This window comes from Quercus suber, unplaced genomic scaffold (assembly GCF_002906115.3).
Source record: "Quercus suber isolate HL8 unplaced genomic scaffold, Cork oak 2.0 scaffold_3B, whole genome shotgun sequence".
Classification (NCBI taxonomy): domain Eukaryota; kingdom Viridiplantae; phylum Streptophyta; class Magnoliopsida; order Fagales; family Fagaceae; genus Quercus; species Quercus suber.
The window spans coordinates 1,808,141-1,824,269 of record NW_027071805.1 but is presented as its reverse complement, the minus strand read 5'-3'; the positions used below and the strand labels follow the sequence as shown (position 1 = coordinate 1,824,269).

Here is a 16,129-nt window from a genome sequence, read left to right as displayed (position 1 = left end):
GCCTAATTTTGCTTCATGACTTCCTTTTTCAGCTGAACTAGTATGCAAGACAAAAATGTGTGGTTTTTTTTTTTTTCTTCTTAGAAATTTGAAAGAAAGAGTAAAAATAAAATGAAAATAAAACATTTGAGTAACTTTCTTTCTTTGATTTATGTAAATGCCCCAAAAGGTAGACTAAATATTAAAGTACAAACTTATTTTGCAAATATATCATGTATTTATACATGGAAAATGTTAATAAGTACTATGCAGTGCTTGTTAAGGTTTTCCTAATATGGATCCCACAGAATAAAAAAAAATAGATCAATAAAAAAAAAGACATAAAAATAACTCTACAGTTAATTTTAATATGTTTTTTTCTCTCTATAAAGCTAGCCCCACAACTTATAAAACTAGAAAAAAAAATGACATAAAAAGGCAAAAAATTACCAAAAAAGGTCCCAAAAAAATTGTTGTTAACGAGCACCTCACGGTGCCCCATTAACGCAACCTCTTATACATTATGGAAAACGGAATATAATTTAATACAATATGGCTTTTGCCATATCCAAACACTCAAACTGCAGCATCTTTTTTGGGCTCCTTCAATTCAACACTAGTCATGCTTGCTCATGCCTTCGGGGCCTTAAAATTTTGAATTTAAGATGGTGTTTTAAAATATAAAATGAAAATAAAGTGATTAGATTTTTTCTTTTTTTTTTTGAGAAGCAATAAAGTGATTAGCTTGGTTAGTTAGAAAAAAGATAATCAAATTTAGGGTGGGTTTTATCTATAGTATTTAGGGGAAATTGCAGTTAACCCACTTGTGGTTTGGCCCGTTTTAACAGTGTCCACCCGTGGTTTAAAATTTGTCACTTAACCCACCTGAGGTGGCCTTCGTTAGACCCCCGTTATCCACCTCTGCCCTTTCTGTTAAAAAATCCCCTTTACTATATAAGCCAAAATTAAAACCCAATTAGAACCCTAAAAAAAAAGAATGAGCTCTGTCCCTCTCTCTACCTTAGAACCCTTAAAAATCCACAATAACAATCACAAACCCAGCAACATATATTCCTTGTCAACCAAACACAAACCCAAACCCAAACATCAGTAAGAAATGGGTACAAGGAGCTAACTATAATGGATTTCTTCAAATCCATCTTCTCCAAAGACCCAGACCAACCCCAAAGCAACGACGCTCCCAAACCGAACCTGGACCCAAATCCAAACCCAGATCCGGACTTGGACTCCACCGCGATTTGGAGTTTCGGCAGATTGATCAAAACGATTGCGTCGAAATCGGAGTCAGTGATCTAGATCTACCGGTGTGATGTAGAAAATTTGGGTCCGGGTTGAAGAAAGAAACATCGATGATCTGAGAAGTCGCGTCGCGCGCCGTCATGGGTTTCTCGGCTTCGCTCGACGCCGACGCTTCCATCCCTCAGGAATCGCTCGAGTTGGTCGGTCAAGCCATCGACTTGGGTTTGTATTTGGACTTAGATTTTGGATTTTAAACCTTTTTATTAGGTACAATTGACACTTTGATCTTGAAAAGACAAGGTATTGATTTTCCCATTGGTAATATAGCATTGAGATTAGTTTTTGTGATTAAGATTATGCAATGAAGTTCTAGAACCCTACAATAGAGGGGCTATATTCTGAAAATGAAAATGCTTAATGGCGACGTTGAGACCGTTTTATTGCCAGGCACAACAAGATCATATCAACATCAATTGTTCTTATTTGATTCTCAAATATTATTTCAATATTTTTATTCTTATACACAACATTGTATATTGTAGCCTGTTGATGGTTAAATTTTTTTTCATACTAGCCTTGTTACCATATTAAATGTGTCATTATTTTGGTATTCTTGAACATTTCATACTAGCCTTGTTACCATATTAAATATGTCATTATTTTTAATGTTTTGTTTATAAAATCTTTATTAGTCAGGAAGAACAATGTTGAATGAAACAATAGTACAAACTCAATGCTTCGACCTTTTCTTTTTACTTTATCCTTTAGCCTTTAGTTTTGCCAGACTTTTTTTTTTTTTTTTTTTAAATATTATTGATACACCTCTTCTCTATCTATTTATTACAACAAGAATGAAGAATCTATAATATTTCTCCCTCTCTCTCTACGAATTAGGAGTTTTGTGGCCTAATTTTGCTTCATGACTTCCTTTTTTAGCTGAACTAGTATGCAAGACAAAAATGTGTGGTTTTTTTTTCTTCTTAGAAATTTGAAAGAAAGAATAAAAATAAAACGAAAATAAAACATTTGAGTAACTTTCTTTCTTAGATTTATGTAAATGCCCCAAAAGGTAGACTAAATATTAAAGTACAAACTTATTTTGCAAATATATCATGTATTTATATATGGAAAATGTTAATAAATACCGTGCAGTGCTTGCTAAGGTTTTCCTAATATGGATCCCACAGAATAAAAAAAATTAGATCAATGAAAAAGAAAAACATAAAAATAACTCTACAGTTTATTTTAATATGTTTTTTCTCTCTATAAAGCTGACCCCATAACTTATAAAACTAGAAAAAAAAAGACATAAAAAGACAAAAAAAATTACCAAAAAATGTCCCAAAAAAATTGTTGTTAATGGGCACCTCACGGTGCCCCATTAACGCAACCCGTTATACATTATGGAAAATGGAATATAATTTAATACAATATGGCTTTTGCCATATCCAAACACTCAAACTGCAGCATCTTTTTTGGGCTCCTTCAATTCAACACTAGTCATATTTGCTCATGCCTTCGGGGCCTTAAATTTTTGAATTTAATATAGTGTTTTAAAAAATAAAATGAAAATAAAGTGATTAGATTTTTTTTTTTTTTTTGAGAAGCAATAAAGTGATTAGCTTGGTTAGTTAGAAAAAAGATAATCAAATTTAGGGTGGGTTTTATTTATAATATTTATAAGAAGATTTCTCTTTTTGGATTGGAGTTTTATATAATTCAGGAATATCTCTAAACCTTAGGTTTAATAAGGAAAAACTTGTAGATAATCTCGTAAAAACATATCTTCAACTTCACTTAAAATGCATATAAAATAGGACACTCTCCTATTAATTTACGTGTTAAAAACAAACTTATCCAAAATTTTGTTTTCTAAAAAGAAGAAGAAAATTTATGACACTAGATTAAGAAAAAAAAAATGTCTCACCATCGGCAAAATGCGCATTTGACGAGGCTAGCCATAAATAAACAAATATGTTGGCTATTTATAAATAAAAGGAAGCTTCCAAAAAGCTCCATTCTCAAGTCCCCCCACTTATCTACATCCACGTGTTGGCAACTTGGCATTGCCTTTTCTAATATCACCTTCCAATGCAGTGCAGTGCTTATTATTATTATTATTATTATTTTTTCCAAGTCTAGTCATCAAGATAAGACTTTCAGATGGCAGCACTTGAGCTTCGTCCACTATGTGTCCACGTCGTCTTCTTCTTTTTCAGAACATTTTATTTTATGGTAATGTGTTCACACGTTATCTCAAATAGGAGATTTCCTTTATTTTCATGCTACAACAAATTCTTTTGTACAGTATGACATCGCCACACTGCAGCACTAAGCTATACTATTACTAATAACAATCAAATTCGATAACTCCACAATGAAACCTCACTGCCAGTTTCCATGTTATCTCCACCATACCAATGAGGCGGTGGAGGCAACAAGCAACAACATCCCCTCTGCCATATTTCTCAACAACCCGAACATGTCGAAAACCGCTTCCTCATCCATGAAAAACACACTTTCCGGCTCTATCTCAGCCTCCGTAGCCACTGTTACTGCTGTAGCTGCATTTTTTAACCTCCGCCTCAAGTCATCCCCAGAAACATCTTCCAACTCTGCTGGCCGAAATGCCTCAGCCGCCTCCAATGCCGCACGCTGAATATCCTTCGCTGCTGCCGATGCCGGAACTGGAAGCCTCCATACTGAGTCCGCAAAATTGAGACACGCTTTATGGCCGCGGAGCGTAATTGCTGCCACATCATGTGCACGCGCCGCCATTTCTGCGGTGGGGAAAGTCCCAAGCCAAATTCTCGACTTCTTATTTGGCTCACGCACTTCACATACCCATTTTCTTGAATTCTTCCTCCTTACTCCGCGGTACACTGGGTGTCTTGTTTCCTTGAACTTCTTTCTCCCACCTCGTTTTTTAGGATTCTTCGAAGCCAACATGACCTCCTCGTCTGACAAGTTGAACATGCGAGCATTGTCACTCTCTGACTCCGAGGACGAAATATCAGACCCCATTAGATATTGTGGGTCTGAGAAATGTCTTAAGACATCCATGTATGTCTTAAAACTCTTTGTTTCTCAGTACTTTGAGTTTAGTTAGTTTGTATATTGAAGTAGTAGCAGTAGATATAAGTAAGCAAAGTGGAGTTTGTGTTTGCGTTTGTTGAAGGGAGTAAGAACTAAGAAGAATGAGAGTTGGACATATATATACAGACGTTAGGACTTGTATAAAACGCCAAGGAAAGAACTAGGAGTGTGATAAGTCGACGCGCTGATTGTGATATGTAGACACGCTTATTGTGATAAGTTGCCAGGCTGTGAAGTAATTTGGAATGGAAGATATTTGTTGCTAATAGGATATTTGTAACAGTTGATTTTCTTTTTGAGCCAAGTGAATTGGGGGTATTGTATGGTGACACGTGGAAAATTTGTCCTCTTCAAGATTTTGAGTGAAAGTGATTGGGCATAGTTTTGCCGTGGCAAAAACGTAGTATGTGTTATGCGTGTGAGAGTGTGTTTCTACTCTCTATACTGAATAGAATATTTGGTTGTATATGCTGTATAGGTATCAAATTCAGCATAACATAGTCAAGACATTATCGAATCCTTTTTTTTACCAATACTTGCCCATTTTACTTTATTTTGCAACTTGTTATTGCCTAGTCCCGGACTACAAGGTCAGCATGCTGACCTTGTAGTCCCAGCCAATAGGAGCATGCCAGCACATTAAAATTTGCCTACCTCATTTGAACTTCCAGCTCATTGTAATAAATGAGAGCTATTAACGTTTGTTACGGTTTGAAAGCCAAATTTAAAATTTGCATATTTGAATTGGCTGGGTCATGAAACAACACATGGGCCCACATCAATAAAATAATCATATACTATATATAATAGCAGAAACTTTTACCAGGTGCTGACACATAAGGCAAAATGACCCCTTAAAAAGCTGACATGTGTAGATTTATTCTTTAAAAGACCCGCATGGTGCAACGTTCTAGGAGAGTTTTAAGTTAAAAGACCCGTACGGTACACCGTTTCAGTATTCTAAAAATTTTAACTTTTACTTCTACGGCGTTTGAAAGCCTCTCAACTATAAATATAAAAAACTCAAAACCAAACGTTAGCATTTCATTCCACAAAGTTTAAAAACAAAAGCATCTGCTGTTTCCATTCGTTAAACACAAACGGCCAAAACAAAATCCTTCCTTGCCGATCTTCTCTGCAATAGAGTGCGAACTTGCCCACTCAGATCTCTGCCACCAAGACAGTTTAGAGACACAAGAGAATGATCGTTACATCGTTTGAAGATTCTTTTAATAACTGTTTGGAATAAGCCGATACAGAAGGAGAGAGGACGACAAAGAGACAACAAGTTTGAATAACCAGTAGATGTGAGAGATAGAAAGATAAATCTGAGGGGTGCCATACAAGTTCTGTCATCACCGTTAGGGCTGCCGCCCATAAATTCTGTTTTTAATTTTAGAAAGTGGGGTTTTTTTTGGGAGAATCATTTGGGCATTATTTATGATTCAGGTATTTTGGTTTGATTTGTTATGATTTAGGTATTTTGGTTATCTGTAGTTTTGTTTAATTTATGTAAATAGACGGGTTAGATTTGGTTTAATTTCTTACCCTATTGTCTTCTTAGGTTTGCTTTCATGAATTTCAATTTCATATTTTGTTTCATTTTTGCCTATTTGGGTTGCATTCGTTTTGGGATCTATTTAAAATCAACATGCATGACTTTTTATTTATGTTGTTTTTTTTTTTACAATTGGTATTTATTGCATTCCTTCTTTCTATGTTTTTGTTTCTGATGTTCTCTTTGTTCGTTTTTGTCAAGTTATTTGAGTGCTTTTTATTAAAAAATTAAAATTAAAATTTAATTTTCTCCCCTGCAGTTGCGATACATAGGCTACAGTTCACAGATCATAGTGATTGAGGCATTGCATTAGAATGAGTACCAAAAATTTTGAAAGGTAAGTTTTTACAAATGTTAACTTTTAAAAACCCACACCGGTTTAGTATGTAACCACTCTATCTGCCTTCTTATATATTGTTTCTCTTCAATTTTTCCCTTTTTTAGTTATGCTCTTTATCATGGCTGTATTTTATACACTTCACATACCCATTTTCTTGAATTCTTCCTCCTTACTCCGCGGTACACTGGATGTCTTGTTTCCTTGAACTTCTTTCTCCCATCTCGTTTTTTAGGATTCTTCGAAGCCAACATGACCTCCTCGTCTGACAAGTTGAACATGCGAGCATTGTCACTCTCTGACCCCGAGGACGAAATATCAGACCCCATTAGATATTGTGGGTCTGAGAAATGTCTTAAGACATCCATGTATGTCTTAAAACTCTTTGTTTCTCAGTACTTTGAGTTTAGTTAGTTTGTATATTGAAGTAGTAGCAGTCGATATAAGTAAGCAAAGTGGAGTTTGTGTTTGTTGAAGGGAGTAAGAACTAAGAAGAATGAGAGTTGGACATATATATACAGACGTTAGGACTTGTACAAAACGCCAAGGAAAGAACTAGGAGTGTGATAAGTCGACGCGCTGATTGTGATATGTAGACACGCTTATTGTGATAAGTTGCCAGGCTGTGAAGTAATTTGGAATGGAAGATATTTGTTGGTAATAGGATATTTGTAACAGTTGATTTTCTTTTTGAGCCAAGTGAATTGGGGGTATTGTATGGTGACACGTTGAAAATTTGTCCTGTTAAAGATTTTGAGTGAAAATGATTGGGCATAGTTTTGCCGTGGCAAAAAGCAAAAACATAGTATGTGTTATGCGCGTGAGAGTGTGTTTCTACTCTCTATACTGAATAGAATATTTGGTTGTATATGCTGTATAGGTATCAAATTCAGCATAACATAGTCAAGACATTATCGAATCCTTTTTTTAACCAATACTTGCCCATTTTACTTTATTTTGCAACCTGTTATTGCCTAGTCCCGGACAATAGGAGCATGCCAGCACATTAAAATTTGCCTACCTCATCTGAACTCCCAGCTCATTGTAATAAATGAGAGCTGTTAACGTCTGTTACGGTTTGAAAGCCAAATTTATTTATTTATTTATTTTTTTTTATACAAGATAGAATTTTACTCTAGCCTAATCTAATTGTATATGTGTGTGAAACTCCCTCCTAAAAACTTGAACCCCGGCCCTTGCCCCTCCCACTCCACAAGCACTTATACTTGTGGAGTGACCATCACACCAAGGGAGTGCGGTGGTAAAATTTTCATATTTGAATTGGCTAGGTCATGAAACAACACATGGGCCCACATCAATAAAATAATTGATATAATAGTAGGGTTCTCAACTTAATGGCTTAAAAGCCTCAGAGACAACAAAACAAAGCAAAGGCAAAAGACAAGCGGCAGAGAACACTAAAGGCTTTTTTCATTAAACAAAGTTTGGAGTGAAACCTTACAAACTCATCATATATATTTTTATTGAGTGTGAATTTTGAAAATCTAATCGTTAGATTGTATGTTATTATTACATACTTAATGCTCACAAAATTTCAAGAAAATCAAAGATCAATTGCTATGTCATCAAACAAATGTTATAATTTTAGGTTTTTGTAATCTAAAGTTGTATATAAAAAATTAAGTTAATTGATTAAATAGTAAATAATATCCGGTTTGAACGAAATTTGATATGCATGTTTAAAACATAAGGAATATGAAATTCAACAGTTAGATTTCAAAATTCACAACCAAAAAAGAAATATATGAGAAGTTTGAAGAGTTTCTCTCCAAACTAGTTTGGAGAAAAACTTTGTTCTTCTTCATTTTCTCCATTTTCTCTTCTCTTCAGCTCACTTTCTCTATTTTTTTTTCTTTAGCTTCCCCAAACTTTAAAATATTTGTTTCTATACTTTTCTGTGGGACAAAACATGGCCGAATCTCCATGGTTGCATCAGCCGCAGAGTCCCACACCACCACCACCACCGGCTATGCTTGCCCTTGTGACCTCTTATCTTAAGGCTTTCTCATCTCTCTCTCTCTCTAGCCCAAATGTGGCTGATTTATATTTGACGTGATTTTAATATTGTTTTTGAAATGCACAGATGATGTTTGTGAAAATATCTATTAAAAACTTTGGTTCCAATGCATTGTGCTTTACGGCTTTGCCTTGATCTGATGTGTTATTTTAGATGGTGGTAGTTGTTTTGCTTATTTTTTTGCCAGTTGGTGTAACTAAACTATATTCATATTTTCTTAAATTTTATGGTTTATTATGTTAGAGAGGATTATTTTAAAATTTTAATAAATTTGGAATATTTCAATCAATGTTAAAAATGTTGCTTTTGATCTTATGTTGGTTTAGTTTCATGGTTGAGTAAGAGGACTACTGAAAGTGTGGATGAATTGTAGTTTGGTGATTGTGATATGCAACAACAATTCTGCCTACTGCAAAGCCTACAGCCCAAAATTAAAAATTGAACCTTTTTTTTTTTTTTTTTTTTTTTTTTTTTTTTTTTTTTTTTTTGCCTCCATTCAAAACATGGTTCGTGCTCTCACTCCTCGAGGAAGATTTAAATTCAGCTGTGAAAAAATCCTTAGTGAATGCAGTGCTCCACTTATGTCAAATTTTGTACATCATATTAAGCCAATGATGATTCTCAATATCAAATTTTTGTGTCATTTGATCCCATGTCTGTTGAAATTCCAATTCTGAATCACAATATTTTTGGCACTTGTTGAACAAGTACATGAATTCTGAGTTAGAGTTTAAGTCTCCTAAGCGGGAAGGAGCATTTTTTGAAATATGCCACAAACATAGCCAATGATGTGTATTTGGAAACACTTCCTCATTGGCATTTGACATAGCTTGATCCTGGTCAGTGAAAATTGTTATAGGCGATCGATTCCCCGTTGAGTTTGAGAATGACTTAAACAACCATTTAAATGAATCAGTGATCTCATCCAAAAGGAATGCACATCCAAACATCACACTTTGCCAATGGTGATTAACACCTACAAATAGGGCACAAATCAAATTATATTTGTTGGTATGGTATGTAGTATCAAATACCATTACAACTCCAAAACAATCATAATCAACTCTTGATCTCCCATCTCTCTAGAAAAAATTTTCATTCGATTTTCTTGATATACTTGAACTGTGTAAAAAAACATGGGATCTTCTACATGCTTAGACTTAAAATGATTCAATAAGCTTTGAGCATCTCCAGCACTAATCATTGTCATCTTTTGCACATTCACATGATTATAACAATTTCTTTCGGTAAAGCCCACATTTTCACTCCCTCCAACTTCTTTTGTTAGATATGAATAAGCATTCTTTGTACGCATTCACCATCGTATCAATTACATTTGCCTTAGGTTTTGAAATATGACGACCAGATCTTAACAAATGCCTCTCTGATTGTAGTGCAAGTTCATGATTATGCTCTAGATTAAATAAACTAACCCTCCAAACACCATTTTCAACTGTGAAACGAACAAATGTTTTACAACCAGTTCTAGTCTCTAGCCTCTTCAAATATTTTTCTTTACAAAACTCTTCATCTAGTTTAAAACCCTCCTTAGAACATAGAAATTCACGTTACTTTATGTTCTTCGTCCCATTACAATATCTAGGCTATCCTTTTTGAATACTTAAACCCATTCGCAATGCATAATCATTATATAAAGCATATGCTTCATTTGCATTATGGACCACCTTATTCAACAAATTTTCATCACTATTTTCTAGCCTTGCTATAAACATGCAATCCCCTTCAATTTCTTCAATATCACTTGGTTTGCAAATAACTACAACAATTTTTTATGACAAATATAAATATTAGAAACAAAATACTAAGGAAATTATAATACAATAATTATATCATGTTTGTAATTTTTTTTTTAATCGATATGCACCATGTTTACAATTTTGTATGTCTTCTTAAATGCCTATGGTACACTTGATCACAAAACTCTTATGTTTAGGCACAACAATATAACAACAAAGTTTTAATACCAAATTTTTTAATTATTTTTTTGGGATTGACTATGGATACTCATTGAAAATATACATATATATATATATATATATATAACATATATATATATATATTATAATAATAAAATTAANACGCATACTTGCTAATACATTTTCATATTCAATTACAAACTTAGTAAGGCTAATTGATTTATTTGCTATACCATTCAAAACATGGTTCGTGCTCTCACTCCTCGAGGAAGATTTAAATTCAGCTGTGAAAAAATCCTTAGTGAATGCAGTGCTCCACTTATGTCAAATTTTGTACATCATATTAAGCCAATGATGATTCTCAATATCAAATTTTTGTGTCATTTGATCCCATGTCTGTTGAAATTCCAATTCTGAATCACAATATTTTTGGCACTTGTTGAACAAGTACATGAATTCTGAGTTAGAGTTTAAGTCTCCTAAGCGGGAAGGAGCATTTTTTGAAATATGCCACAAACATAGCCAATGATGTGTATTTGGAAACACTTCCTCATTGGCATTTGACATAGCTTGATCCTGGTCAGTGAAAATTGTTATAGGCGATCGATTCCCCGTTGAGTTTGAGAATGACTTAAACAACCATTTAAATGAATCAGTGATCTCATCCAAAAGGAATGCACATCCAAACATCACACTTTGCCAATGGTGATTAACACCTACAAATAGGGCACAAATCAAATTATATTTGTTGGTATGGTATGTAGTATCAAATACCATTACAACTCCAAAACAATCATAATCAACTCTTGATCTCCCATCTCTCTAGAAAAAAATTTTCATTCGATTTTCTTGATATACTTGAACTGTGTAAAAAAACATGGGATCTTCTACATGCTTAGACTTAAAATGATTCAATAAGCTTTGAGCATCTCCAGCACTAATCATTGTCATCTTTTGCACATTCACATGATTATAACAATTTCTTTCGGTAAAGCCCACATTTTCACTCCCTCCAACTTCTTTTGTTAGATATGAATAAGCATTCTTTGTACGCATTCACCATCGTATCAATTACATTTGCCTTAGGTTTTGAAATATGACGACCAGATCTTAACAAATGCCTCTCTGATTGTAGTGCAAGTTCATGATTATGCTCTAGATTAAATAAACTAACCCTCCAAACACCATTTTCAACTGTGAAACGAACAAATGTTTTACAACCAGTTCTAGTCTCTAGCCTCTTCAAATATTTTTCTTTACAAAACTCTTCATCTAGTTTAAAACCCTCCTTAGAACATAGAAATTCACGTTACTTTATGTTCTTCGTCCCATTACAATATCTAGGCTATCCTTTTTGAATACTTAAACCCATTCGCAATGCATAATCATTATATAAAGCATATGCTTCATTTGCATTATGGACCACCTTATTCAACAAATTTTCATCACTATTTTCTAGCCTTGCTATAAACATGCAATCCCCTTCAATTTCTTCAATATCACTTGGTTTGCAAATAACTACAACAATTTTTTATGACAAATATAAATATTAGAAACAAAATACTAAGGAAATTATAATACAATAATTATATCATGTTTGTAATTTTTTTTTTAATCGATATGCACCATGTTTACAATTTTGTATGTCTTCTTAAATGCCTATGGTACACTTGATCACAAAACTCTTATGTTTAGGCACAACAATATAACAACAAAGTTTTAATACCAAATTTTTTAATTATTTTTTTGGGATTGACTATGGATACTCATTGAAAATATACATATATATATATATATATATATATACATATATATATATATATTATAATAATAAAAATTAACAATAAATATTGGAAAGAGCAAAAAAAAAAAAAAAAAAATACAGCAATACATTTTTATATAGTTTTATTTGAGAGCAAATATATGACCACAAATAATTAAATATTCTTTCAAAACATAAATTAAATCAAAACAAGACAAAACAAAATTTAGCTTTATCACTCTCCTAGTCCATTATCTCTACCATGCTTTTACTTGAAGCCAAAAAAAAAAAAATAGTGACTTGTTCAGTTGTTTGTTCTTTTGTCCGTCGCTTGTCTAATGCCAGAGAATTTGGGTTTGCTGTCAAATATTGCTTTTAAGTTAAGAGCCCTATAGCCTATATTACTATTATCACTTATTTTATTGATGTGGGCCCAAACCTTTTAACTAGCATGCTGAAAATTTTGAATTTGACTTCACGGTAACAGTCTAACGGACGTTAAAGGCATCAACTTTTATGATGCGCTGGCAGTCCCGCTGAGGTAAGCAATTTATCATGTGCTGGCATGCTTTTATTGGCTGGGAGTACAAGGTCAGTATGCTAACCTTGTACTCCAGGACTACACAATAATCTCCCCATAGTCAAGACATTACTAAATCTTTTTTTTACCAATACTTGCCCATTTTACTTTATTTTGCAACCTGCTATTATTTTTAAAGATCATGTTCATGAGTGCACTTAGGATAATAATTAACAATCTATTTTAAAAAAGTTTTGATACTACATTTATGGGAAATAAAAAAAGCTGTCAAAACATATTGTTTTGTTTTCCCATAAAAACTTTCTTTAAATGGATTGTTAACTATTACTCTAAGGGCATCCGTTAATATTTTTCTATTTTTAATTTTTAATTTGCAGTATTATTTGATTTTATATTCCTGTCTTTTCTTTTTTTCAATTAAGTTGTAACTCGTGCTTATTAAATGCAAAAACATTTAATAATAGTAATAATGAATTGTCAGCTCAATTTTCACATTGAGTATTATAAATAGGCCATTTGACACTAAAATTAAGAAAATTAAAATAGACTCTTGGAGCAAATAAAACTACAATTAGAAGTTAATTTTGATTTTGATTGTGTTTTGAATTTAATAGATTATTGATTTGGACAAAATTTAGCTATAAACTTTGTTGTAGCTTAAGGTTACAACTCTCACTAAACAAATTAATATGGCTACATATTTTGAAAATGTAACTGTAGAATTGCGTGTTCTTTATTTTTTAAAACATGTCAAATTTCATGCCAATAAGATATTATTTAGTATTTGATTCATAAACTTATTTTTTATGTATAATTTTAGACTACAAAAACTCAAAATTGATACATTTGATTGATAATGTAGTTATTGATCTTTAATTTTATTAAAATTTTGCTAAAATAAAGGATATAATAAAAAAATATAATTCAATGATGAATTTGTCAAAATTCACATCTAATAAAAAAAAATATTAAGTAGAGTTGTAGCCTTAGTCTACAGACTCTACACAACCAAGTTTGTTGCCAAACTTTCTTCTGTCGATTTTATCATATATTGTGCTTTGTTTTCAATTTTCTAGGGACTGTTGCGAACTTGAGTGATTAAAACTCACACAACCACTAAGTTCTTGTAGAATATAAGGGCAATATCTTGAAAATGAAAAGGCTTAATGGTGACTTTAAGACCCTTTTATTGCTAGGAACAGCAAGATCATATCACTAGCATCAATTGTTCTTATTCGATTCTCAAATATTATTTATTTATTTATTTATTTTGGTTAACCATGATATAAAATAAAAAACTAAGAATTAACTAGTCTATTACAAAACATGTTGGCTTTATCAGCCGCCAACAAACCTTCCACCACAAGTGGTGGATTACAAAAAACATGAAAACTATACAAAGATTGCGCACCCATTTTAGCTAAAGCATCAGCGCATTGATTTGCTTCCCGAAACACATGGGTCACATGCTTGCCTGGAAACTCCTGCAACAGGTTCCTATAATCGGTTAAGAGTGGTTCCATTAATAAATTTTCTGTACAATTATTCAGCAGAATCACAACACTCAAAGCATCAAGTTCAATAATTATTTGCTGAATCCCCATCTCCTTAGCAAGAATCAATCTGTCCCTAAGCGCCCATAGTTTAGCCAAGGCACTAGTAGTGTAGCCGATCCCCCTAGCAAAACCCTTCAGCCAATTCCCATCATGATCTCGTAGCAAACCCCCTCCCCTTGCTCTATTCGGATTCTTCATAGCTGATCCATCTATATTGATTTTAACACAACCTCTTGGTGGCTTCTCCCACCCCACGAGAATCACAGATTTCAATTGCTTGGCCTTATTCACAAAGCCAATTGAGAAGAACTCGGCACTACTTTGAAAACATCTTCTCCACGCTTGCGGGTTAGTAGTACCTAATTTAAACAAAAAATCATTCCTATGTATCCACAAATGCCACAACCCCATCGGAAATAGCACTTTCCAAGGCACCCCTTGGACAGTAGTATTCATTTCATCTTTACAATTATATTCCAGCCACACCTTTAAAGGGAGTTTAAAAGAGTTTCTATAACAATGGGGAACTTGAACTTGTTGCCAAAACAGATGGGCAACCTCACATTCTCTAAGCAAGTGGTCTATGGTTTCATTGCCTTTATTGCACATACTACACATTTTATCGAGGTTTAAACCTCTTGAACCTAGCACATAAGCCATGGGAAGACTGTCATGGAGACATAGCCAAATGAAAAATTGAATCTTTGGAAGAGTATCAGTTCTCCAAACCCACTTGTTGAAAGATGCATGCTTTGGGAAAATCTTAAATTGATAGCTACTTTACATGATCTTCCTTGGGCTCTTATGGGGGACTTCAATGAGGTTATTGCTGAGGAGGAAAAGGCTGGGGGCAATCCAATTTGTCAAAGGAGGGTGCAGGCTATTATGGATTGTATGTCTGAGTGTCATATATGGATTTGGGTTTTTCGGGGCCTAAATTTACTTGGACTAATAAAAGAGAAGTGAGGGGGTCTTATACAATGTAGACTGGATAGAGTTTGGGCCAACCTTAAATGGAAAGCAGCATTCCCCGAAGCTACTGTAACCCATCTAGCCTGAATTAACTCTGACCATTGTCCTCTGTTACTTAGCTTGTCTTCAAATGTATCTAATGCTTCAAGTCGGCCTTTTAGGTTCCAACCTATGTGGATGAGTCACAATGATTTTCCTGCCATTGTTAGAGAATCTTGGAATGGTATGGAGAATGATCTTATGGGTGCAGTTAATAGGTTTACTATCAAAGCTCAAAGTTCGAATAAAGAAATCTTTGGGAACATCTTTGCAAGAGAGAAACTACTCATGGCCAGGTTACTTGGGGCTCAAAGGGCCATTGCTAATAGTCCTAGTAATTTCTTGATCAATCTCCAAGAGTAGCTGTCCAGAGAATACAATAAAATCCTTCAGCTTGAAGAAGAGTTATGGGCTATGAAGTCTAGGGTCAATTGGACCATTTATGGAGAGAGAAACACTGCTTACTTTCATCTAACTACTTTGGCTAGAAGGAGCAAAAATAGAATTAATAGCATTATGAATGAAGAGGGTGAATGGGTGCACAATTTGGACCAAGTTCAAGAAATCTTTACTAACAGCTTTGTTAAGCTGTATCAAACAGATTAAATTGTCTGTCCTTGGGTGCAGAATTGGGATTCAGACTGATGTATGAAGTTAGAAGAAGAGGAGGAAAGCTTTATGGGTTGGATGCTAACTGATAAGGAGATTCGGGATGCTCTTAGTTCTATGAAGCCTTACAAAGCCCCGGAGTGTGATGGGTTACATGCGGGGTTCTACCAAAGGTTTTGGCTTGTTGTTGGAGATTCGGTGAGGAATGAGGTGAAGAAAATTTTTACTAATCAAAAAGTGCTTGATGTCCTTAACCAAACTCTGATTGTGTTGATTCCCAAGCAATTGGGTCCTAAAACTATCAACCATTACCGACCCATTAGCTTATGTAACACCGTCTACAAAATTGTTTCTAAGATTCTTGTGCATTGGCTTAGACCTCTTCTACCTAAGCTCATTTCTCCCATGCAAGATGCATTCCTTGAAGGTAGAAAGGGATCAGATA

At 33.9% G+C, this 16,129-nt stretch overlaps 1 pseudogene; it reads right to left on the bottom strand.

Moving 5' to 3' along the window:
- Positions 1-3,485: 3,485 nt before the first annotated feature.
- On the bottom strand, positions 3,486-4,394 carry LOC111991995 (dehydration-responsive element-binding protein 1A-like; annotated as a pseudogene).
- Between the last annotated feature and the right edge of the window lie 11,735 nt (positions 4,395-16,129).